We start from the raw sequence: 25,866 nt of genomic DNA on the forward strand, positions 1-25,866 counted from the left end.
AAGGGACAGTGTATAAAACAGTGAGTTAAAATTCTAAAATTTTAAAACACTTAAAATGTAACTTTTAATAGTTTACATTAAAAATCTTAAAGATACATAAAACAAAACAAAACAAAATCAAATAAAACATTCAAATTAAATCAAAGGTCCATAAAACTGAAACAAAAAGACTACATAAAACCAGGGCACCGTTGAAAAACGGTCATGCCAGCTTAAAAGGGCGGAATGCTGGCATGACAAAATAAATAAAAGGCTTAGCGGTGCCCCGTAGTCCCGCTCCTAGGAGCTAGCGGTTCCAGTTTTTTCCTTTATTCCATCTTCACGTCCTGAAGTCCGGCGATCCTCCACTCCGCGCAGGCCTTGTCCTTCCCGAGGGTCCGGATGTCCAGAATTACAAAGTCCTTGATAAGAGTTTGTGCCCTTCTGGTCGTGGTGATAGTGTCTAGCTCCTGCTTGTGATAGACACAGACGTTACGGCCTTCCCACAGGATCTGCTTGACAACATTGATGACACGCCAAACGCACTTAGCTGTGCTGGTAGTGATTCCTCCCGCAGGCCCATAGAGCACAGTCTCAGCGGTCATCTTGGCCGTGTCAGCAAACCTGTTTAGGAAGACAGAGACAGAGAGCCAGACACTGCCAGCCACATCACACTCCCAGAAGATATGGGCTGGTGTTTCTCTCTTGCGGCACTTTGCATAGGGGCATGTTTCTACTTGGGCTAGTCCCCTCCTGAACATGAACGCTCGAGTGGGGAGTGCACTGTGGACGGTGTTCCATGCTATATCCTTCTGGACATTACTGAGGCAGCTGTGAGACACATTCTCCCAGATTTTTTGGCTTTGGGTGAGGGAGAAAGTAGCTACTTTTTCAATTTCCTGGGAACCGGCAAGATATTTAGTTACAGCCTTGTATTCCCAGGAGGCCAATTTTGCTTTATCTAAGCCCAATTTATATATAGTGTCCCTTAAGGTTCTATAATACAATGGGGGGTCCCAGGAGTACGGCACGGTGTTATCAATAGTGCAGAGGCCCAAGGCCCTGAGACAGGTGGCAAAATAGAAACGATTCATGTAACATACCTTCCTGTCCAGGGCCTGGATGTTCTTGATAGTTTGCGTGAGCCCCTGCACTCGGGTGAGCTGCACAACGTCCGGGACCCCCTTACCTCCCTTCTTGTCGGCTTTACTCAGGGTGGCTCGCTTTACCCTCTCCATCTTGCTGCCCCAGATAAAGCGGTGGATAATGCGGTCCACCACTTTTTTGGTGGTCCTGTCTGGGGGAAAGATTTTTCCTACATAAGAGAGGATGGGGAACAGTATAGACTTGGTTATTAATACTCTACCCGTCATTGTTAAGGATCTTGTGCTCCATCCGCCAATCTTTTTACGGACCTGGTTAATGGCCGCCGTCCAGCTCTGGGCCCCCGAGCTATTGTTCTCGAAAATGAGGCCCAGAATCTTGATTTTGTCCTTTTTGACAGGGTACATGTCCGACAGTTCCCTATCTACCTGCCAATTTTTAGACACGTAGACTTCGCTCTTGGACTTATTAATCACTGCCCCGGTCGCCGTGCAGTACTTCTCAAGGATATTACTAATCCGAGGTACCGACGATGTGTTGGTGCAAATGAGTGACACATCGTCCATATATGCTGTTGTTTTGACCTGGACCCCGTTGGATCCAGGCAGCTGGAAACCAGTTATATTGGTATCCCTACGAATTGCCTGCAGGAGGGGTTCAATGCACACGACATATAGCAGTGGGGATAGTGGGCAACCCTGTCTGACCCCTGACTGGATAGATAATTTACCAGTCAGGTGCCTGTTCACAAAGACTCGGGTACTAATGTTTGTATAGATGGTTTTAACCCACCCCCTAAGTCCAGGAGCGAATTTCATCTGGTCCATCACTTTGTACATATATTCATGGCTTACCCTATCGAACGCCTTCTCCTGGTCAAGGTTGAACAGGCAGAGGGGATGGTTCCGTTCTCTAGAATAAGCCAGAATGTCCCTTGTTAACATTAAAATATCCGTGATGGACCTCCCTGGGACGCCACAAGCCTGGTCGGGGCCAATGACCAAAGGGAGGTGTACTTGTAGCCGGAGCATCAGAGCTTTGGCTAGTATCTTGTAATCCACGCAAAGGAGGCTGATTGGGCGCCAATTCCGTAGATCTTTAACTTCCCCTTTCTTATGAAGGAGAGTAATTACACTCTCCCGCATAGAAGGGCCCAACCGCTTCTCCCTGTAGACCGCTCTGTAGACCTCCGCTAAATGGACTTTTAGCGTGTCCCAAAAAAGATGGTAATACTCACCCGGGATGCCATCTGGACCTGGCGTCTTACCGGTGTTCATGGTCTTAACCGCCTGGGTGAGCTCCTCCAGCGTGAGTTCTGGGTCCTTCTCCTCCTCCTCCTCGTCCCGCACTGAGTCAGGCTCCAACTGGCTCAGGAACCACTCTATCAGGGTGTCATCTGTAGCTTTGATGTTATACAGGTCCCTATAGAAGTTCTCTACCACTTTTTTCACTCCCTCACTATCCTCTACTATCCTCCCCCTGCTGTCAAGCATGGAGAACATCAAGTGCCGCTTCTCCCTCGTTTTCTGGAAGAAGAAGCGAGTACACTTTTCGTCTTCCTCCATTTTTTGCACTTTTGCATTGTGCATGACCTTTCGTTGTTCCTCCCTACAAAGCACTGAAAGATCTAGCTTGGTCTGGGCTATCTCGTCGCTTACAGGGAACCCCCGAAGCTGAAGCAGGCTCAGACGCTGGAGGGCAGCATTCAGGTATTTATATTTGGCCCTCCTTTCTTTGGCTTTCCTCTTGCCTGCTGCTATGAAATAACCCTTAGTTCTCATTTTGACCATCTCCCACCACTCTATAGGGGAGTTGAATAGGTCACGCAAAGTTGTCCACTCAACAAGCCTGCTCTTATAGGCTGCAGCTATGGAGGGGTCATCGAGTAAGGAGGTGTTTAATTTCCAGACCCCTGACCCCATCTGGGAGGTCTGAGGGACCTGCAATGTTACCTGCAGGAGCCTATGGTCAGAGAAGAAGACGGCCTGGGTGTCTACTGCCGTCTTCGTAAGGGAGCTGGTATGCAGGACGAGATCTATACGGGAGAAGGAGGTCCCAGATGAGCTCACCCAGGTAAAGGGAGGCACCAGGTCCTTACCTGCATCACACAGGGAGAAATCAGATATTACGGAGGACAAAACTCTACTAGAGCGGTCGTTGCGTGGCCTGCTCCGGTCTACGTCCCTCAGAGCACAATTGAAGTCACCTGACACGATGACGGGTACATTCCCCAGCAGGAGTGGACGCAGCTGTGGAAAAAATTGAACTCTTTCGTTTTGGTTAGTGGGTGCGTAGACATTGACCAGTCTGAGGGGAGTGTTGTTGTATGTCACATCCACGCTCAGAATTCTACCAGGTTCTACCTCCCTGCTGCTGCGGGAGGTAATAAATGGGTTTTTAAACAGGATACCTACTCCGTCGGCTCTGGCTATGTTGGAGCCCGACCAGAAGGAGTCCCCCAGGGTCCAACTCTCCTTCAGGTCCCTATAATCAGGGCTCGACGAAATACCACACTCCTGCAGAAAGATGAGATCTGCTTTCAAGTTAGCTAGATAGTTTAGTACATCAAATCTTTTTTGTGTCTCCCTGATGCTCCTGACATTAACAGACACACATATCAGGGCCATCAGGGTAGCTAACAAGAAAAGGAGTCGCTGCGTCCAGAAAGAGAGAAAGAAAGAAAGAAAGAAAAAAAAAAGAAGTAAAACGGCGGGAAAACTTGCATCAACACTGGCACTCTCCCTCCAGCAGGGGTAGACAAAATGCTCACAGGAGAGATCCAGATCTGACTTTGACCAACGTTAGAGAAAGGTGTGCACCATTCCCGGAGGTACTGCAATACCGGGCCGATGCGTGGAGTGGACGGAGCAAGCCCCTGCTCCATCTCCCGATTCCAAAAATCAATTTAATATATGGTCCCCTGATAGGGGACGTATCAGATATTAAACTGATAAGAACAGATACTACACTTGATCTTAGCCAAAAGGCCGAGAAGCGATGGCGACTTGGCCCTTGCCCGGGGCCCCCCAGCCCGGACGGCACAGGGGGATTCAAAGGTGGGTGCAAAATTTCAAGCACAAGCAGACCCCAAAAAAACGGGCTGCTGCTTCCAGAGGGGAAATGTGCAATTTAAGCAGGAGAATACAAAACAAAGCAAAAACACACACATAACACCAAAAACAAAACATAAACTGGCGGAGTGCGTCTTACAAATAGTCATGCCAAGCTGCTATGCTGTGCAAGGTGCCTTGGGTAACTACAACTGTGCCTCGCTGGCTGGCTGGCTTGCTAAGAAGGTCCTGGCATAGGGACATGTTCCACCACACTTGTCTGGTTAGCTGCATGCTCCCAGGAAACAACCTGCTGCTGTCTACATCATCACCACATGTGAATAAAAGAAAGAAAGACAGCAAGAAAGAAAGAGAGAAAGAAAGAGAGAAAGAGAGAAAGAAAGAGAGAAAGAAAAAAAAAAGAAGTAAAACGGCGGGAAAACTTGCATCAACACTGGCACTCTCCCTCCAGCAGGGGTAGACAAAATGCTCACAGGAGAGATCCAGATCTGACTTTGACCAACGTTAGAGAAAGGTGTGCACCGTTCCCGGAGGTACTGCAATACCGGGCCGATGCGTGGAGTGGACGGAGCAAGCCCCTGTTCCATCTCCCGATTCCAAAAATCAATTTAATATATGGTCCCCTGATAGGGGACGTATCAGATATTAAACTGATAAGAACAGATACTACACTTGATCTTAGCCAAAAGGCCGAGAAGCGATGGCGACTTGGCCCTTGCCCGGGGCCCCCCAGCCCGGACGGCACATTTGGATTCAAAGGTGGGTGCAAAATTCCAAGCACAAGCAGACCCCCAAAAAACGGGCTGCTGCTTCCAGAGGGGAAATGTGCAATTTAAGCAGGAGAAAACAAAACAAAGCAAAAACACACACATAACACCAAAAACAAAACATAAACTGGCGGAGTGCGTCTTACAAATAGTCATGCCAAGCTGCTATGCTGTGCAAGGTGCCTTGGGTAACTACAACTGTGCCTCGCTGGCTGGCTGGCTTGCTAAGAAGGTCCTGGCATAGGGACATGTTCCACCACACTTGTCTGGTTAGCTGCATGCTCCCAGGAAACAACCTGCTGCTGTCTACATCATCACCACATGTGAATAAAAGAAAGAAAGACAGCAAGAAAGAAAGAGAGAAAGAAAGAGAGAAAGAGAGAAAGAAAGAGAGAAAGAAAGAAAGAGAGAAAGAAAAAAAAAGAAGTAAAACAGCGGGAAAACTTGCATCAACACTGGCACTCTCCCTCCAGCAGGGGTATACAAAATGCTCACAGGAGAGATCCAGATCTGACTTTGACCAACGTTAGAGAAAGGTGTGCACCGTTCCCGGAGGTACTGCAATACCGGGCCGATGCGTGGAGTGGACAGAGCAAGCCCCTGTTCCATCTCCCGATTCCAAAAATCAATTTAATATATGGTCCCCTGATAGGGGACGTATCAGATATTAAACTGATAAGAACAGATACTACACTTGATCTTAGCCAAAATACTCTTTTATTGAGATTTTACATTTTTTACATTTACACCCATTCGTTTTTTCATTCATTTTACATTTCTTTTAAAGATGACATTCATGCGTACAGACATACATTTTGTTTTAAAAGCATTTAAAACACTTTTAAAAACACCAAGACAATTGTGCTTTGTACATGGTTAAAACAGACACAGATTAAAATCAACATGAAAAAAACCTGTGCTGTTTTAAAAGTGACTGGAAAAAAAGAACCATCTATAAAAAACCAGTGCTTGTGAGGGCCGGGGAGTGCTCTCTAAAAAAGTGAACATAAACCTAGATATAAAACAGGGACAGGGGAAAAAGGGACAGTGTATAAACAGTGAGTTAAAATTCTAAAATTTTAAAACACTTAAAATGTAACTTTTAATAGTTTACATTAAAAATCTTAAAGATACATAAAACAAAACAAAACAAAATCAAATAAAACATTCAAATTAAATCAAAGGTCCATAAAACTGAAACAAAAAGACTACATAAAACCAGGGCACCGTTGAAAAACGGTCATGCCAGCTAAAAAGGGCGGAATGCTGGCATGACAAAATAAATAAAAGGCTTAGCGGTGCCCCGTAGTCCCGCTCCTAGGAGCTAGCGGTTCCAGTTTTTTCCTTTATTCCATCTTCACGTCCTGAAGTCCGGCGATCCTCCACTCCGCGCAGGCCTTGTCCTTCCCGAGGGTCCGGATGTCCAGAATTACAAAGTCCTTGATAAGAGTTTGTGCCCTTCTGGTCGTGGTGATAGTGTCTAGCTCCTGCTTGTGATAGACACAGACGTTACGGCCTTCCCACAGGATCTGTTTGACAACATTGATGACACGCCAAACGCACTTAGCTGTGCTGGTAGTGATTCCTCCCGCAGGCCCATAGAGCACAGTCTCAGCGGTCATCTTGGCCGTGTCAGCAAACCTGTTTAGGAAGACAGAGACAGAGAGCCAGACACTGCCAGCCACATCACACTCCCAGAAGATATGGGCTGGTGTTTCTCTCTTGCGGCACTTTGCATAGGGGCATGTTTCTACTTGGGCTAGTCCCCTCCTGAACATGAACGCTCGAGTGGGGAGTGCACTGTGGACGGTGTTCCATGCTATATCCTTCTGGACATTACTGAGGCAGCTGTGAGACACATTCTCCCAGATTTTTTGGCTTTGGGTGAGGGAGAAAGTAGCTACTTTTTCAATTTCCTGGGAACCGGCAAGATATTTAGTTACAGCCTTGTATTCCCAGGAGGCCAATTTTGCTTTATCTAAGCCCAATTTATATATAGTGTCCCTTAAGGTTCTATAATACAATGGGGGGTCCCAGGAGTACGGCACGGTGTTATCAATAGTGCAGAGGCCCAAGGCCCTGAGACAGGTGGCAAAATAGAAACGATTCATGTAACATACCTTCCTGTCCAGGGCCTGGATGTTCTTGATAGTTTGCGTGAGCCCCTGCACTCGGGTGAGCTGCACAACGTCCGGGACCCCCTTACCTCCCTTCTTGTCGGCTTTACTCAGGGTGGCTCGCTTTACCCTCTCCATCTTGCTGCCCCAGATAAAGCGGTGGATAATGCGGTCCACCACTTTTTTGGTGGTCCTGTCTGGGGGAAAGATTTTTCCTACATAAGAGAGGATGGGGAACAGTATAGACTTGGTTATTAATACTCTACCCGTCATTGTTAAGGATCTTGTGCTCCATCCGCCAATCTTTTTACGGACCTGGTTAATGGCCGCCGTCCAGCTCTGGGCCCCCGAGCTATTGTTCTCGAAAATGAGGCCCAGAATCTTGATTTTGTCCTTTTTGACAGGGTACATGTCCGACAGTTCCCTATCTACCTGCCAATTTTTAGACACGTAGACTTCGCTCTTGGACTTATTAATCACTGCCCCGGTCGCCGTGCAGTACTTCTCAAGGATATTACTAATCCGAGGTACCGACGATGTGTTGGTGCAAATGAGTGACACATCGTCCATATATGCTGTTGTTTTGACCTGGACCCCGTTGGATCCAGGCAGCTGGAAACCAGTTATATTGGTATCCCTACGAATTGCCTGCAGGAGGGGTTCAATGCACACAACATATAGCAGTGGGGATAGTGGGCAACCCTGTCTGACCCCTGACTGGATAGATATTTTACCAGTCAGGTGCCTGTTCACCAAGACTCGGGTACTAATGTTTGTATAGATGGTTTTAACCCACTCCCTAAGTCCAGGAGCGAATTTCATCTGGTCCATCACTTTGTACATATATTCATGGCTTACCCTATCGAACGCCTTCTCCTGGTCAAGGTTGAACAGGCAGAGGGGATGGTTACGTTCTCTAGAATAAGCCAGAATGTCCCTTGTTAACATTAAAATATCCGTGATGGACCTCCCTGGGACGCCACAAGCCTGGTCGGGGCCAATGACCAAAGGGAGGTGTACTTGTAGCCGGAGCATCAGAGCTTTGGCTAGTATCTTGTAATCCACGCAAAGGAGGCTGATTGGGCGCCAATTCCGTAGATCTTTAACTTCCCCTTTCTTATGAAGGAGAGTAATTACACTCTCCCGCATAGAAGGGCCCAACCGCTTCTCCCTGTAGACCGCTCTGTAGACCTCCGCTAAATGGACTTTTAGCGTGTCCCAAAAAAGATGGTAATACTCACCCGGGATGCCATCTGGACCTGGCGTCTTACCGGTGTTCATGGTCTTAACCGCCTGGGTGAGCTCCTCCAGCGTGAGTTCTGGGTCCTTCTCCTCCTCCTCCTCGTCCCGCACTGAGTCAGGCTCCAACTGGCTCAGGAACCACTCTATCAGGGTGTCATCTGTAGCTTTGATGTTATATAGGTCCCTATAGAAGTTCTCTACCACTTTTTTCACTCCCTCACTATCCTCTACTATCCTCCCCCTGCTGTCGAGCATGGAGGACATCAAGTGCCGCTTCTCCCTCGTTTTCTGGAAGAAGAAGCGAGTACACTTTTCGTCTTCCTCCATTTTTTGCACTTTTGCATTGTGCATGACCTTTCGTTGTTCCTCCCTACAAAGCACTGAAAGATCTAGCTTGGTCTGGGCTATCTCGTCGCTTACAGGGAACCCCCGAAGCTGAAGCAGGCTCAGACGCTGGAGGGCAGCATTCAGGTGTTTATATTTGGCCCTCCTTTCTTTTGCTTTCCTCTTGCCTGCTGCTATGAAATAACCCTTAGTTCTCATTTTGACCATCTCCCACCACTCTATAGGGGAGTTGAATAGGTCACGCAAAGTGGTCCACTCAACAAGCCTGCTCTTATAGGCTGCAGCTATGGAGGGGTCATTGAGTAAGGAGGTGTTTAATTTCCAAACCCCTGACCCCATCTGGGAGGTCTGAGGGACCTGCAATGTTACCTGCAGGAGCCTATGGTCAGAGAAGAAGACGGCCTGGGTGTCTACTGCCGTCTTCGTAAGGGAGCTGGTATGCAGGACGAGATCTATACGGGAGAAGGAGGTCCCAGATGAGCTCACCCAGGTAAAGGGAGGCACCAGGTCCTTACCTGCATCACACAGGGAGAAATCAAATATTACGGAGGACAAAACTCTACTAGAGCGGTCGTTGCGTGGCCTGCTCCGGTCTACGTCCCTCAGAGCACAATTGAAGTCACCTGACACGATGACGGGTACGTTCCCCAGCAGGAGTGGACGCAGCTGTGGAAAAAATTGAACTCTTTCGTTTTGGTTAGTGGGTGCGTAGACATTGACCAGTCTGAGGGGAGTGTTGTTGTATGTCACATCCACGCTCAGAATTCTACCAGGTTCTACCTCCCTACTCCGTCGGCTCTGGCTATGTTGGAGCCCGACCAGAAGGAGTCCCCCAGGGTCCAACTCTCCTTCAGGTCCCTATAATCAGGGCTCGACGAAATACCACACTCCAGCAAAAAGATGAGATCTGCTTTCAAGTTAGCTAGATAGTTTAGTACAGCAAATCTTTTTTGTGTCTCCCTGATGCTCCTGACATTAACAGACACACATATCAGGGCCATCAGGGTAGCTAACAAGAAAAGGAGTCGCTGCGTCCACCCCATAGCGACTATGATTGGGAGGTCGGGACACTCTTCCTACTCTTAGCTCTACGCTTGCTTCGAGGGGGCTTGGGCTTATTTGCAACTCCCATCACCCCTGAGAAGGTACTCACTGCTGCCTCGTCCAAGAAGGCACCGTCTTTATATGCACAGTACGTGGAGTTGTTGGGGCTATTCAACTCCCCACAAGGTAAGTCTGGTGGAACTTGCTCAGGGCCCCTCGGAACGTGTGGGTCAGCTTTGTCCTGGGGGGGGGGTTATGACAGACAGCATTCTTTGGCTGTTACCGTCTGTTGAATTGGAGCTGTTAGCAGACTTCTGGCTTACCGCGTCCAGGGGTATTCCCATGTCCTCCAGTGCTGTATCTAGGAGGACCTCTAGGGGGCCCCTGGTTTTGCCCATACAAGGGAGGGGGTCAAGGATGCTTTGAAGGGAGGCCCTTCGCTTGAAGAGGGTCATTGCTACAGAGGTACTGCTGGTCAGGGAAGGTGTTGACCCCGACCTCTCCCTCGGTGCATTAGTGAACACCTCTTCTGCGAGGTGTGCTAGGGTTTGTGCCAACGACTGGGAAGGCTGGCTGGGGATGCCCTGGCTGGCTGCTACCTGCCCACTAGGCGGCAGTGTAGCCGTCCCACTCGCCTCCGTCTCTGCCTGCGAGGGCAAGACTGGGGACTTTGTGTGGACATTAGCTGGTTTTGGATCTATGGGGGCCACCTGCAACTTGCTGTCTTTGATCCTGATCTTCTTTCTTTTCCCCCCCTCGTCTCTACCCTTTCTTTTCCCCACCCTCTGCTGGTTCTTCACTCCCTTCCCCTCCTTCTCACTCTCACTTTCACTGTCGCTTTCGCTTTCCTCCCCCACGGACTCAATCCTTATGGCGTCATAACGAGAGCCGAGGGGGAGTGCTGGCGCTGAGAGGGCCCTACTCAGGGGGGGGCCGCTGCTGGGTCCGGGCTCCCTCCCTGCCTCGTGTTCTGCATCAGAGGAGCTACTGGAGGAGCTAGTGGAGTGGCTGTTGTACTCTCTCTCTGGGCTGGGGGAAGGGGTCCTCGTAAAACGGGACATGTCTCGGGGGCGGGGGGGTGAGGGGGTGCTGGTGATGATGGTGGTGCTGGAGTCTGGGTCTTGGATACTGTTGGTGGTGATGTGGACTGATCTTTGTTACTTGCTCCCTCTTCCTGCTCAGGCCTAGGCTTGTTCATGTTTGCCTTGCTGGCTCTGGCCATGTTGGCATAGGAAGAGGGGCAGTCCTTAAACAGGTGCCCCTTCTTTCCACACAAATTGCACTGCCTCTCTTCTCTGCAGTGGCTGGTCTCGTGGGGGGCGCCGCAGTTCCTGCACTTGACTACAGTACACGCGGCCGTCAGGTGTCCTAATTCCCCACATTTCCTGCAGAGTTTTGGCATCCCATTATAGAATACCAGCCCTCTGTTGGGCCCTAACACTATGGAGTTTGGAATGTGGCAGACGCCTCCAATGCCCGATGGATCAACATTAAGGCGTACCAGCCACTTTCTGGCTCCTGTCCAAACCCCATCTTCATCTGTAATTTTCCTCCCTTCTGATGACACCCTCCCATAGCGGTTAAGCAATGTTGTAATATCATAGTCGCTAACAGCCTCATTGAAAAATTGGACAGTAACAACTTTCATTTCTCTGTCTGTCAGTGCATCCACACAAAATTCTTTGTATGGAGCGAGATATTTATTCTCCCCCCAAAAGGACAACATTTCTTGTAACTTTTGGGGGTTCCTAAAACTGACCTCAAACACTTCCTTAAGCCCTGGCAATTTCACCAAACAATTCAAGTCAGAAGGGGAAAAACCCATACCCCTCTGAAGAATGGTCCGGCTGAACTCCAGTCTCGTCAGTCCTGGTTCCGTTTCATCTTGCTGGGTCCTTGTGAAGCGCACCGCATTGTGCCTCCTGGTCTCCTGGGTTGGCCGGAACGCCATCCTTCAGCTGGCTCCTCCGATTGGGGTGGGAGAAGCCTCTGGACGTCCGGGTTGTCTCTCTCTACGGAAAAGAGACAACGTAAGCAGCAAATCTGGGCAGTTGAAGGAACAATTACTTTAGTCCCTGAGGAGATGGTCGCCTCGCAAGAGGGACCAACTCCCCAGGTGAACGGTGTCCTTCCCTGGCGGAGTAGGGGGCGCTGCTTGGCACCGAGACCACGTAGGAAGAATCGTGGCTGTGACGCCTCCTCGGGGTCCGGGGCCGCCCTCTGCTCCTCCCAGATGGCGCCCTCTGCTGGCCGAGAAGCGATGGCGACTTGGCCCTTGCCCGGGGCCCCCCAGCCCGGACGGCACAGGGGGATTCAAAGGTGGGTGCAAAATTCCAAGCACAAGCAGACCCCCAAAAAACGGGCTGCTGCTTCCAGAGGGGAAATGTGCAATTTAAGCAGGAGAAAACAAAACAAAGCAAAAACACACACATAACACCAAAAACAAAACATAAACTGGCGGAGTGCGTCTTACAAATAGTCATGCCAAGCTGCTATGCTGTGCAAGGTGCCTTGGGTAACTACAACTGTGCCTCGCTGGCTGGCTGGTTTGCTAAGAAGGTCCTGGCATAGGGACATGTTCCACCACACTTGTCTGGTTAGCTGCATGCTCCCAGGAAACAACCTGCTGCTGTCTACATCATCACCACATGTGAATAAAAGAAAGAAAGACAGCAAGAAAGAGAGAAAGAAAGAGAGAAAGAGAGAAAGAAAGAGAGAAAGAAAGAAAGAGAGAAAGAAAAAAAAAAGAAGTAAAACAGCGGGAAAACTTGCATCAACACTGGCACTCTCCCTCCAGCAGGGGTAGACAAAATGCTCACAGGAGAGATCCAGATCTGACATTGACCAACGTTAGAGAAAGGTGTGCACCGTTCCCGGAGGTACTGCAATACCGGGCCGATGCGTGGAGTGGACGGAGCAAGCCCCTGTTCCATCTCCCGATTCCAAAAATCAATTTAATATATGGTCCCCTGATAGGGGATGTATCAGATATTAAACTGATAAGAACAGATACTACACTTGATCTTAGCCAAAAGGCCGAGAAGCGATGGCGACTTGGCCCTTGCCCGGGGCCCCCCAGCCCGGACGGCACAGGGGGATTCAAAGGTGGGTGCAAAATTCCAAGCACAAGCAGACCCCCAAAAAACGGGCTGCTGCTTCCAGAGGGGAAATGTGCAATTTAAGCAGGAGAATACAAAACAAAGCAAAAACACACACATAACACCAAAAACAAAACATAAACTGGCGGAGTGCGTCTTACAAATAGTCATGCCAAGCTGCTATGCTGTGCAAGGTGCCTTGGGTAACTACAACTGTGCCTCGCTGGCTGGCTGTCTTGCTAAGAAGGTCCTGGCATAGGGACATGTTCCACCACACTTGTCTGGTTAGCTGCATGCTCCCAGGAAACAACCTGCTGCTGTCTACATCATCACCACATGTGAATAAAAGAAAGAAAGAGAGCAAGAAAGAGAGAAAGAAAGAGAGAAAGAAAGAGAGAAAGAGAGAAAGAAAGAGAGAAAGAAAAAAAAAAGAAGTAAAACGGCGGGAAACCTTGCATCAACACTGGCACTCTCCCTCCAGCAGGGGTAGACAAAATGCTCACAGGAGAGATCCAGATCTGACTTTGACCAACGTTAGAGAAAGGTGTGCACCGTTCCCGGAGGTACTGCAATACCGGGCCGATGCGTGGAGTGGAAGGAGCAAGCCCCTGTTCCATCTCCCGATTCCAAAAATCAATTTAATATATGGTCCCCTGATAGGGGACGTATCAGATATTAAACTGATAAGAACAGATACTACACTTGATCTTAGCCAAAAGGCCGAGAAGCGATGGCGACTTGGCCCTTGTCCGGGGCCCCCCAGCCCGGACGGCACAGGGGGATTCAAAGGTGGGTGCAAAATTCCAAGCACAAGCAGACCCCCAAAAAACGGGCTGCTGCTTCCAGAGGGGAAATGTGCAATTTAAGCAGGAGAAAACAAAACAAAGCAAAAACACACACATAACACCAAAAACAAAACATAAACTGGCGGAGTGCGTCTTACAAATAGTCATGCCAAGCTGCAATGCTGTGCAAGTTGCCTTGGGTAACTACAACTGTGCCTCGCTGGCTGGCTGTCTTGATAAGAAGGTCCTGGCATAGGGACATGTTCCACCACACTTGTCTGGTTAGCTGCATGCTCCCAGGAAACAACCTGCTGCTGTCTACATCATCACCACATGTGAATAAAAGAAAGAAAGACAGCAAGAAAGAGAGAAAGAAAGAGAGAAAGAGAGAAAGAAAGAAAGAGAGAAAGAAAAAAAAAAGAAGTAAAACGGCGGGAAAACTTGCATCAACACTGGCACTCTCCCTCCAGCAGGGGTAGACAAAATGCTCACAGGAGAGATCCAGATCTGACTTTGACCAACGTTAGAGAAAGGTGTGCACCGTTCCCGGAGGTACTGCAATACCGGGCCGATGTGTGGAGTGGACGGAGCAAGCCCCTGTTCCATCTCCCGATTCCAAAAATCAATTTAATATATGGTCCCCTGATAGGGGACGTATCAGATATTAAACTGATAAGAACAGATACTACACTTGATCTTAGCCAAAAGGCCGAGAAGCGATGGCGACTTGGCCCTTGCCCGGGGCCCCCCAGCCCGGACGGCACAGGGGGATTCAAAGGTGGGTGCAAAATTCCAAGCACAAGCAGACCCCCAAAAAACGGGCTGCTGCTTCCAGAGGGGAAATGTGCAATTTAAGCAGGAGAAAACAAAACAAAGCAAAAACACACACATAACACCAAAAACAAAACATAAACTGGCGGAGTGCGTCTTACAAATAGTCATGCCAAGCTGCTATGCTGTGCAAGGTGCCTTGGGTAACTACAACTGTGCCTCGCTGGCTGGCTGGCTTGCTAAGAAGGTCCTGGCATAGGGACATGTTCCACCACACTTGTCTGGTTAGCTGCATGCTCCCAGGAAACAACCTGCTGCTGTCTACATCATCACCACATGTGAATAAAAGAAAGAAAGACAGCAAGAAAGAAAGAGAGAAAGAAAGAGAGAAAGAGAGAAAGAAAGAAAGAGAGAAAGAGAGAAAGAAAAAAAAGAAGTAAAACGGCGGGAAAACTTGCATCAACACTGGCACTCTCCCTCCAGCAGGGGTAGACAAAATGCTCACAGGAGAGATCCAGATCTGACTTTGACCAACGTTAGAGAAAGGTGTGCACCGTTCCCGGAGGTACTGCAATACCGGGCCGATGCGTGGAGTGGACGGAGCAAGCCCCTGTTCCATCTCCCGATTCCAAAAATCAATTTAATATATGGTCCCCTGATAGGGGACGTATCAGATATTAAACTGATAAGAACAGATACTCTTTTATTGAGATTTTACATTTTTTACATTTACACCCATTCGTTTTTTCATTCATTTTACATTTCTTTTAAAGATGACATTCATGCATACAGACATACATTTTGTTTTAAAAGCATTTAAAATACATTTAAAAACACCAAGACAATTGTGCTTTGTACATGGTTAAAACAGACACAGATTAAAATCAACATGAAAAAAACCTGTGCTGTTTTAAAAGTGACTGGAAAAAAAGAACCATCTATAAAAAACCAGTGCTTGTGAGGGCCGGGGAGTGCTCTCTAAAAAAGTTCAAAAGTGAACATAAAACTAGATCTAAAACAGGGACAGGGGAAAAGGGACAGTGTATAGAACAGTGAGTTAAAATTCTAAAATTTTAAAACACTTAAAATGTAACTTTTAATAGTTTACATTAAAAATCTTAAAGATACATAAAACAAAACAAAACAAAATCAAATAAAACATTCAAATTAAATCAAAGGTCCATAAAACTGAAACAAAAAGACTACATAAAACCAGGGCACCGTTGAAAAACGGTCATGCCAGCTAAAAAGGGCGGAATGCTGGCATGACAAAATAAATAAAAGGCTTAGCGGTGCCCCGTAGTCCCGCTCCTAGGAGCTAGCGGTTCCAGTTTTTTCCTTTATTCCATCTTCACGTCCTGAAGTCCGGCGATCCTCCACTCCGCGCAGGAGGGTCCGGATGTCCAGAATTACAAAGTCCTTGATAAGAGTTTGTGCCCTTCTGGTCGTGGTGATAGTGTCTAGCTCCTGCTTGTGATAGACACAGACGTTACGGCCTTCCCACAGGATCTGCTTGACAACATTGATGACACGCCAAACGCACTTAGCTGTGCTGGTATCGATTCCTCCCGCAGGCCCATAGAGCACAGTCTCAGCGGTCATCTTGGCCGTGTCAGCAAACCTGTTTAGGAAGACAGAGACAGAGAGCCAGACACTGCCAGCCACATCACACTCCCAGAAGATATGGGCTGGTGTTTCTCTCTTGCGGCACTTTGCATAGGGGCATGTTTCTACTTGGGCTAGTCCCCTCCTGAACATGAACGCTCGAGTGGGGAGTGCACTGTGGACGGTGTTCCATGCTATATCCTTCTGGACATTACTGAGGCAGCTGTGAGACACATTCTCCCAGATTTTTTGGCTTTGGGTGAGGGAGAAAGTAGCTACTTTTTCAATTTCCTGGGAACCGGCAAGATATTTAGTTACAGCCTTGTATTCCCAGGAGGCCAATTTTGCTTTATCTAAGCCCAATTTATATATAGTGTCCCTTAAGGTTCTATAATACAATGGGGGGTCCCAGGAGTACGGCACGGTGTTATCAATAGTGCAGAGGCCCAAGGCCCTGAGACAGGTGGCAAAATAGAAACGATTCATGTAACATACCTTCCTGTCCAGGGCCTGGATGTTCTTGATAGTTTGCGTGAGCCCCTGCACTCGGGTGAGCTGCACAACGTCCGGGACCCCCTTACCTCCCTTCTTGTCGGCTTTACTCAGGGTGGCTCGCTTTACCCTCTCCATCTTGCTGCCCCAGATAAAGCGGTGGATAATGCGGTCCACCACTTTTTTGGTGGTCCTGTCTGGGGGAAAGATTTTTCCTACATAAGAGAGGATGGGGAACAGTATAGACTTGGTTATTAATACTCTACCCGTCATTGTTAAGGATCTTGTGCTCCATCCGCCAATCTTTTTACGGACCTGGTTAATGGCCGCCGTCCAGCTCTGGGCCCCCGAGCTATTGTTCTCGAAAATGAGGCCCAGAATCTTGATTTTGTCCTTTTTGACAGGGTACATGTCCGACAGTTCCCTATCTACCTGCCAATTTTTAGACACGTAGACTTCGCTCTTGGACTTATTAATCACTGCCCCGGTCGCCGTGCAGTACTTCTCAAGGATATTACTAATCCGAGGTACCGACGATGTGTTGGTGCAAATGAGTGACACATCGTCCATATATGCTGTTGTTTTGACCTGGACCCCGTTGGATCCAGGCAGCTGGAAACCAGTTATATTGGTATCCCTACGAATTGCCTGCAGGAGGGGTTCAATGCACACGACATATAGCAGTGGGGATAGTGGGCAACCCTGTCTGACCCCTGACTGGATAGATATTTTACCAGTCAGGTGCCTGTTCACCAAGACTCGGGTACTAATGTTTGTATATATGGTTTTAACCCACTCCCTAAGTCCAGGAGCGAATTTCATCTGGTCCATCACTTTGTACATATATTCATGGCTTACCCTATCGAACGCCTTCTCCTGGTCAAGGTTGAACAGGCAGAGGGGATGGTTCCGTTCTCTAGAATAAGCCAGAATGTCCCTTGTTAACATTAAAATATCCGTGATGGACCTCCCTGGGACGCCACAAGCCTGGTCGGGGCCAATGACCAAAGGGAGGTGTACTTGTAGCCGGAGCATCAGAGCTTTGGCTAGTATCTTGTAATCCACGCAAAGGAGGCTGATTGGGCGCCAATTCCGTAGATCTTTAACTTCCCCTTTCTTATGAAGGAGAGTAATTACACTCTCCCGCATAGAAGGGCCCAACCGCTTCTCCCTGTAGACCGCTCTGTAGACCTCCGCTAAATGGACTTTTAGCGTGTCCCAAAAAAGATGGTAATACTCACCCGGGATGCCATCTGGACCTGGCGTCTTACCGGTGTTCATGGTCTTAACCGCCTGGGTGAGCTCCTCCAGCGTGAGTTCTGGGTCCTTCTCCTCCTCCTCCTCGTCCCGCACTGAGTCAGGCTCCAACTGGCTCAGGAACCACTCTATCAGGGTGTCATCTGTAGCTTTGATGTTATACAGGTCCCTATAGAAGTTCTCTACCACTTTTTTCACTCCCTCACTATCCTCTACTATCCTCCCCCTGCTGTCGAGCATGGAGGACATCAAGTGCCGCTTCTCCCTCGTTTTCTGGAAGAAGAAGCGAGTACACTTTTCGTCTTCCTCCATTTTTTGCACTTTTGCATTGTGCATGACCTTTCGTTGTTCCTCCCTACAAAGCACTGAAAGATCTAGCTTGGTCTGGGCTATCTCGTCGCTTACAGGGAACCCCCGAAGCTGAAGCAGGCTCAGATGCTGGAGGGCAGCATTCAGGTGTTTATATTTGGCCCTCCTTTCTTTTGCTTTCCTCTTGCCTGCTGCTATGAAATAACCCTTAGTTCTGATTTTGACCATCTCCCACCACTCTATAGGGGAGTTGAATAGGTCACGCAAAGTGGTCCACTCAACAAGCCTGCTCTTATAGGCTGCAGCTATGGAGGGGTCATCGAGTAAGGAAGTGTTTAATTTCCAAACCCCTGACCCCATCTGGGAGGTCTGAGGGACCTGCAATGTTACCTGCAGGAGCCTATGGTCAGAGAAGAAGACGGCCTGGGTGTCTACTGCCGTCTTCGTAAGGGAGCTGGTATGCAGGACGAGATCTATACGGGAGAAGGAGGTCCCAGATGAGCTCACCCAGGTAAAGGGAGGCACCAGGTCCTTACCTGCATCACACAGGGAGAAATCAAATATTACGGAGGACAAAACTCTACTAGAGCGGTCGTTGCGTGGCCTGCTCCGGTCTACGTCCCTCAGAGCACAATTGAAGTCACCTGACACGATGACGGGTACATTCCCCAGCAGGAGTGGACGCAGCTGTGGAAAAAATTGAACTCTTTCGTTTTGGTTAGTGGGTGCGTAGACATTGACCAGTCTGAGGGGAGTGTTGTTGTATGTCACATCCACGCTCAGAATTCTACCAGGTTCTACCTCCCTGCTGCTGCGGGAGGTAATAAATGGGTTTTTAAACAGGATACCTACTCCGTCAGCTCTGGCTATGTTGGAGCCCGACCAGAAGGAGTCCCCCAGGGTCCAACTCTCCTTCAGGTCCCTATAATCAGGGCTCGACGAAATACCACACTCCTGCAGAAAGATGAGATCTGCTTTCAAGTTAGCTAGATAGTTTAGTACATCAAATCTTTTTTGTGTCTCCCTGATGCTCCTGACATTAACAGACACACATATCAGGGCCATCAGGGTAGCTAACAAGAAAAGGAGTCGCTGCGTCCACCCCATAGCGACTATGATTGGGAGGTCGGGACACTCTTCCTACTCTTAGCTCTACGCTTGCTTCGAGGGGGCTTGGGCTTATTTGCAACTCCCATCACCCCTGAGAAGGTACTCACTGCTGCCTCGTCCAAGAAGGCACCGTCTTTATATGCACAGTACGTGGAGTTGTTGGGGCTATTCAACTCCCCACAAGGTAAGTCTGGTGGAACTTGCTCAGGGCCCCTCGGAACGTGTGGGTCAGCTTTGTCCTGGGGGGGGGTTATGACAGACAGCATTCTTTGGCTGTTACCGTCTGTTGAGTTGGAGCTGTTAGCAGACTTCTGGCTTACCGCGTCCAGGGGTATTCCCATGTCCTCCAGTGCTGTATCTAGGAGGACCTCTAGGGGGCCCCTGGTTTTGCCCATACAAGGGAGGGGGTGCTTTGAAGGGAGGCCCTTCGCTTGAAGAGGGTCATTGCTACCGAGGTACTGCTGGTCAGGGAAGGTGTTGACCCCGACCTCTCCCTCGGTGCATTAGTGAACACCTCTTCTGCGAGGTGTGCTAGGGTTTGTGCCAACGACTGGGAAGGCTGGCTGGGGATGCCCTGGCTGGCTGCTACCTGCCCACTAGGCGGCAGTGTAGCCGTCCCACTCGCCTCCGTCTCTGCCTGCGAGGGCAAGACTGGGGACTTTGTGTGGACATTAGCTGGTTTTGGATCTATGGGGGCCACCTGCAACTTGCTGTCTTTGATCCTGATCTTCTTTCTTTTCCCCCCCTCGTCTCTACCCTTTCTTTTCCCCACCCTCTGCTGGTTCTTCACTCCCTTCCCCTCCTTCTCACTCTCACTTTCACTGTCGCTTTCGCTTTCCTCCCCCACGGACTCAATCCTTATGGCGTCATAACGAGAGCCGAGGGGGAGTGCTGGCGCTGAGAGGGCCCTACTCAGGGGGGGGCCGCTGCTGGGTCCCCTGATAGGGGACGTATCAGATATTAAACTGATAAGAACAGATACTACACTTGATCTTAGCCAAAAGGCCGAGAAGCGATGGCGACTTGGCCCTTGCCCGGGGCCCCCCAGCCCGGACGGCACAGGGGGATTCAAAGGTGGGTGCAAAATTTCAACCACAAGCAGACCCCAAAAAAACGGGCTGCTGCTTCCAGAGGGGAAATGTGCAATTTAAGCAGGAGAAAACAAAACAAAGCAAAAACACACACATAACACCAAAAACAAAACATAAACTGGCGGAGTGCGTCTTACAAATAGTCATGCCAAGCTGCTATGCTGTGCAAGGTGCCTTGGGTAACTACAACTGTGCCTCGCTGGCTGGCTGGCTTGCTAAGAAGGTCCTGGCATAGGGACATGTTCCACCACACTTGTCTGGTTAGCTGCATGCTCCCAGGAAACAACCTGCTGCTGTCTACATCATCACCACATGTGAATAAAAGAAAGAAAGACAGCAAGAAAGAAAGAGAGAAAGAAAGAGAGAAAGAGAGAAAGAAAGAGAGAAAGAAAGAAAGAAAGAAAAAAAAAGAAGTAAAACGGCGGGAAAACTTGCATCAACACTGGCACTCTCCCTCCAGCAGGGGTAGACAAAATGCTCACAGGAGAGATCCAGATCTGACTTTGACCAACGTTAGAGAAAGGTGTGCACCGTTCCCGGAGGTACTGCAATACCGGGCCGATGCGTGGAGTGGACGGAGCAAGCCCCTGTTCCATCTCCCGATTCCAAAAATCAATTTAATATATGGTCCCCTGATAGGGGACGTATCAGATATTAAACTGATAAGAACAGATACTACACTTGATCTTAGCCAAAAGGCCGAGAAGCGATGGCGACTTGGCCCTTGCCCGGGGCCCCCCAGCCCGGACGGCACAGGGGGATTCAAAGGTGGGTGCAAAATTCCAAGCACAAGCAGACCCCCAAAAAACGGGCTGCTGCTTCCAGAGGGGAAATGTGCAATTTAAGCAGGAGAAAACAAAACAAAGCAAAAACACACACATAACACCAAAAACAAAACATAAACTGGCGGAGTGCGTCTTACAAATAGTCATGCCAAGCTGCTATGCTGTGCAAGGTGCCTTGGTAACTAAAACTGTGCCTCGCTGGCTGGCTGGCTTGCTAAGAAGGTCCTGGCATAGGGACATGTTCCACCACACTTGTCTGGTTAGCTGCATGCTCCCAGGAAACAAACTGCTGCTGTCTACATCATCACCACATGTGAATAAAAGAAAGAAAGAAAGCAAGAAAGAAAGAGAAAGAAAGAGAGAAAGAAAGAGAGAAAGAAAAAAAAAGAAGTAAAACGGCGGGAAAACTTGCATCAACACTGGCACTCTCCCTCCAGCAGGGGTAGACAAAATGCTCACAGGAGAGATCCAGATCTGACTTTGACCAACGTTAGAGAAAGGTGTGCACCGTTCCCGGAGGTACTGCAATACCGGGCCGATGCGTGGAGTGGACGGAGCAAGCCCCTGTTCCATCTCCCGATTCCAAAAATCAATTTAATATATGGTCCCCTGATAGGGGACGTATCAGATATTAAACTGATAAGAACAGATACTACACTTGATCTTAGCCAAAAGGCCGAGAAGCGATGGCGACTTGGCCCTTGCCCGGGGCCCCCCAGCCCGGACGGCACAGGGGGATTCAAAGGTGGGTGCAAAATTCCAAGCACAAGCAGACCCCCAAAAAACGGGCTGCTGCTTCCAGAGGGGAAATGTGCAATTTAAGCAGGAGAAAACAAAACAAAGCAAAAACACACACATAACACCAAAAACAAAACATAAACTGGCGGAGTGCGTCTTACAAATAGTCATGCCAAGCTGCTATGCTGTGCAAGGTGCCTTGGTAACTACAACTGTGCCTCGCTGGCTGGCTGGCTTGCTAAGAAGGTCCTGGCATAGGGACATGTTCCACCACACTTGTCTGGTTAGCTGCATGCTCCCAGGAAACAAACTGCTGCTGTCTACATCATCACCACATGTGAATAAAAGAAAGAAAGACAGCAAGAAAGAAAGAGAAAGAAAGAGAGAAAGAAAGAAAGAGAGAAAGAAAGAAAGAAAGAAAAAAAAAAGAAGTAAAACGGCGGGAAAACTTGCATCAACACTGGCACTCTCCCTCCAGCAGGGGTAGACAAAATGCTCACAGGAGAGATCCAGATCTGACTTTGACCAACGTTAGAGAAAGGTGTGCACCGTTCCCGGAGGTACTGCAATACCGGGCCGATGCGTGGAGTGGACGGAGCAAGCCCCTGTTCCATCTCCCGATTCCAAAAATCAATTTAATATATGGTCCCCTGATAGGGGACGTATCAGATATTAATACTCTTTTATTGAGATTTTACATTTTTTACATTTACACCCATTCGTTTTTTCATTCATTTTACATTTCTTTTAAAGATGACATTCATGCATACAGACATACATTTTGTTTTAAAAGCATTTAAAATACATTTAAAAACACCAAGACAATTGTGCTTTGTACATGGTTAAAACAGACACAGATTAAAATCAACATGAAAAAAACCTGTGCTGTTTTAAAAGTGACTGGAAAAAAAGAACCATCTATAAAAAACCAGTGCTTGTGAGGGCCGGGGAGTGCTCTCTAAAAAAGTGAACATAAACCTAGATCTAAAACAGGGACAGGGGAAAAGGGACAGTGTATAAACAGTGAGTTAAAATTCTAAAATTTTAAAACACTTAAAATGTAACTTTTAATAGTTTACATTAAAAATCTTAAAGATACATAAAACAAAACAAAACAAAATCAAATAAAACATTCAAATTAAATCAAAGGTCCATAAAACTGAAACAAAAAGACTACATAAAACCAGGGCACCGTTGAAAAACGGTCATGCCAGCTAAAAAGGGCGGAATGCTGGCATGACAAAATAATTAAAAGGCTTAGCGGTGCCCCGTAGTCCCGCTCCTAGGAGCTAGCGGTTCCAGTTTTTTCCTTTATTCCATCTTCACGTCCTGAAGTCCGGCGATCCTCCACTCCGCGCAGGCCTTGTCCTTCCCGAGGGTCCGGATGTCCAGAATTACAAAGTCCTTGATAAGAGTTTGTGCCCTTCTGGTCGTGGTGATAGTGTCTAGCTCCTGCTTGTGATAGACACAGACGTTACGGCCTTCCCACAGGATCTGCTTGACAACATTGATGACACGCCAAACGCACTTAGCTGTGCTGGTAGTGATTCCTCCCGCAGGCCCATAGAGCACAGTCTCAGCGGTCATCTTGGCCGTGTCAGCAAACCTGTTTAGGAAGACAGAGACAGAGAGCCAGACACTGCCAGCCACATCACACTCCCAGAAGATATGGGCTGGTGTTTCTCTCTTGCGGCACTTTGCATAGGGGCATGTTTCTACTTGGGCTAGTCCCCTCCTGAACATGAACGCTCGAGTGGGGAGTGCACTGTGGACGGTGTTCCATGCTATATCCTTCTGGACATTACTGAGGCAGCTGTGAGACACATTCTCCCAGATTTTTTGGCTTTGGGTGAGGGAGAAAGTAGCTACTTTTTCAATTTCCTGGGAACCGGCAAGATGTTTAGTTACAGCCTTGTATTCCCAGGAGGCCAATTTTGCTTTATCTAAGCCCAATTTATATATAGTGTCCCTTAAGGTTCTATAATACAATGGGGGGTCCCAGGAGTACGGCACGGTGTTATCAATAGTGCAGAGGCCCAAGGCCCTGAGACAGGTGGCAAAATAGAAACGATTCATGTAACATACCTTCCTGTCCAGGGCCTGGATGTTCTTGATAGTTTGCGTGAGCCCCTGCACTCGGGTGAGCTGCACAACGTCCGGGACCCCCTTACCTCCCTTCTTGTCGGCTTTACTCAGGGTGGCTCGCTTTACCCTCTCCATCTTGCTGCCCCAGATAAAGCGGTGGATAATGCGGTCCACCACTTTTTTGGTGGTCCTGTCTGGGGGAAAGATTTTTCCTACATAAGAGAGGATGGGGAACAGTATAGACTTGGTTATTAATACTCTACCCGTCATTGTTAAGGATCTTGTGCTCCATCCGCCAATCTTTTTACGGACCTGGTTAATGGCCGCCGTCCAGCTCTGGGCCCCCGAGCTATTGTTCTCGAAAATGAGGCCCAGAATCTTGATTTTGTCCTTTTTGACAGGGTACATGTCCGACAGTTCCCTATCTACCTGCCAATTTTTAGACACGTAGACTTCGCTCTTGGACTTATTAATCACTGCCCCGGTCGCCGTGCAGTACTTCTCAAGGATATTACTAATCCGAGGTACCGACGATGTGTTGGTGCAAATGAGTGACACATCGTCCATATATGCTGTTGTTTTGACCTGGACCCCGTTGGATCCAGGCAGCTGGAAACCAGTTATATTGGTATCCCTACGAATTGCCTGCAGGAGGGGTTCAATGCACACGACATATAGCAGTGGGGATAGTGGGCAACCCTGTCTGACCCCTGACTGGATAGATATTTTACCAGTCAGGTGCCTGTTCACCAAGACTCGGGTACTAATGTTTGTATATATGGTTTTAACCCACTCCCTAAGTCCAGGAGCGAATTTCATCTGGTCCATCACTTTGTACATATATTCATGGCTTACCCTATCGAACGCCTTCTCCTGGTCAAGGTTGAACAGGCAGAGGGGATGGTTCCGTTCTCTAGAATAAGCCAGAATGTCCCTTGTTAACATTAAAATATCCGTGATGGACCTCCCTGGGACGCCACAAGCCTGGTCGGGGCCAATGACCAAAGGGAGGTGTACTTGTAGCCGGAGCATCAGAGCTTTGGCTAGTATCTTGTAATCCACGCAAAGGAGGCTGATTGGGCGCCAATTCCGTAGATCTTTAACTTCCCCTTTCTTATGAAGGAGAGTAATTACACTCTCCCGCATAGAAGGGCCCAACCGCTTCTCCCTGTAGACCGCTCTGTAGACCTCCGCTAAATTGACTTTTAGCGTGTCCCAAAAAAGATGGTAATACTCACCCGGGATGCCATCTGGACCTGGCGTCTTACCGGTGTTCATGGTCTTAACCGCCTGGGTGAGCTCCTCCAGCATGAGTTCTGGGTCCTTCTCCTCCTCCTCGTCGTCCCGCACTGAGTCAGGCTCCAACTGGCTCAGGAACCACTCTATCAGGGTGTCATCTGTAGCTTTGATGTTATACAGGTCCCTATAGAAGTTCTCTACCACTTTTTTCACTCCCTCACTATCCTCTACTATCCTCCCCCTGCTGTCGAGCATGGAGGACATCAAGTGCCGCTTCTCCCTCGTTTTCTGGAAGAAGAAGCGAGTACACTTTTCGTCTTCCTCCATTTTTTGCACTTTTGCATTGTGCATGACCTTTCGTTGTTCCTCCCTACAAAGCATTGAAAGATCTAGCTTGGTCTGGGCTATCTCGTCGCTTACAGGGAACCCCCGAAGCTGAAGCAGGCTCAGACGCTGGAGGGCAGCATTCAGGTATTTATATTTGGCCCTCCTTTCTTTTGCTTTCCTCTTGCCTGCTGCTATGAAATAACCCTTAGTTCTGATTTTGACCATCTCCCACCACTCTATAGGGGAGTTGAATAGGTCACGCAAAGTGGTCCACTCAACAAGCCTGCTCTTATAGGCTGCAGCTATGGAGGGGTCATCGAGTAAGGAGGTGTTTAATTTCCAGACCCCTGACCCCATCTGGGAGGTCTGAGGGACCTGCAATGTTACCTGCAGGAGCCTATGGTCAGAGAAGAAGACGGCCTGGGTGTCTACTGCCGTCTTCGTAAGGGAGCTGGTATGCAGGACGAGATCTATACGGGAGAAGGAGGTCCCAGATGAGCTCACC

General features: G+C 48.6%; 8 non-coding genes and 3 pseudogenes across 8 annotated transcripts; all 11 read right to left on the minus strand.

The window, feature by feature from the left end:
* Nucleotides 1-3,891: 3,891 nt before the first annotated feature.
* On the minus strand, nucleotides 3,892-4,082 carry LOC131739303 (U2 spliceosomal RNA). Its single transcript, XR_009330471.1, has one exon. It is a non-coding gene; the product is annotated as a U2 spliceosomal RNA (small nuclear RNA).
* Nucleotides 4,083-4,665: 583 nt separating this feature from the next.
* Nucleotides 4,666-4,856, minus strand: LOC131739147 (U2 spliceosomal RNA). The gene has a single exon (XR_009330314.1). It is a non-coding gene; the product is annotated as a U2 spliceosomal RNA (small nuclear RNA).
* A 598-nt stretch (nucleotides 4,857-5,454) lies between these two features.
* LOC131738370 (U2 spliceosomal RNA) lies at nucleotides 5,455-5,637 on the minus strand. Its single transcript, XR_009329931.1, has one exon. It is a non-coding gene; the product is annotated as a U2 spliceosomal RNA (small nuclear RNA).
* A 6,889-nt stretch (nucleotides 5,638-12,526) lies between these two features.
* Nucleotides 12,527-12,717, minus strand: LOC131738218 (U2 spliceosomal RNA). Its single transcript, XR_009329782.1, has one exon. It is a non-coding gene; the product is annotated as a U2 spliceosomal RNA (small nuclear RNA).
* Nucleotides 12,718-13,308: 591 nt separating this feature from the next.
* On the minus strand, nucleotides 13,309-13,499 carry LOC131738678 (U2 spliceosomal RNA). The gene has a single exon (XR_009330028.1). It is a non-coding gene; the product is annotated as a U2 spliceosomal RNA (small nuclear RNA).
* A 583-nt stretch (nucleotides 13,500-14,082) lies between these two features.
* LOC131738224 (U2 spliceosomal RNA) lies at nucleotides 14,083-14,273 on the minus strand. Its single transcript, XR_009329788.1, has one exon. It is a non-coding gene; the product is annotated as a U2 spliceosomal RNA (small nuclear RNA).
* A 593-nt stretch (nucleotides 14,274-14,866) lies between these two features.
* On the minus strand, nucleotides 14,867-15,036 carry LOC131738391 (U2 spliceosomal RNA; annotated as a pseudogene).
* Nucleotides 15,037-20,010: 4,974 nt separating this feature from the next.
* On the minus strand, nucleotides 20,011-20,113 carry LOC131738546 (U2 spliceosomal RNA; annotated as a pseudogene).
* Nucleotides 20,114-20,707: 594 nt separating this feature from the next.
* Nucleotides 20,708-20,898, minus strand: LOC131739148 (U2 spliceosomal RNA). Its single transcript, XR_009330315.1, has one exon. It is a non-coding gene; the product is annotated as a U2 spliceosomal RNA (small nuclear RNA).
* A 571-nt stretch (nucleotides 20,899-21,469) lies between these two features.
* LOC131739149 (U2 spliceosomal RNA) lies at nucleotides 21,470-21,660 on the minus strand. Its single transcript, XR_009330316.1, has one exon. It is a non-coding gene; the product is annotated as a U2 spliceosomal RNA (small nuclear RNA).
* A 588-nt stretch (nucleotides 21,661-22,248) lies between these two features.
* On the minus strand, nucleotides 22,249-22,403 carry LOC131738698 (U2 spliceosomal RNA; annotated as a pseudogene).
* Between the last annotated feature and the right edge of the window lie 3,463 nt (nucleotides 22,404-25,866).

Source organism: Acipenser ruthenus, chromosome 10 (assembly GCF_902713425.1).
Source record: "Acipenser ruthenus chromosome 10, fAciRut3.2 maternal haplotype, whole genome shotgun sequence".
In the NCBI taxonomy this organism is placed as follows: Eukaryota; Metazoa; Chordata; class Actinopteri; order Acipenseriformes; family Acipenseridae; genus Acipenser; species Acipenser ruthenus.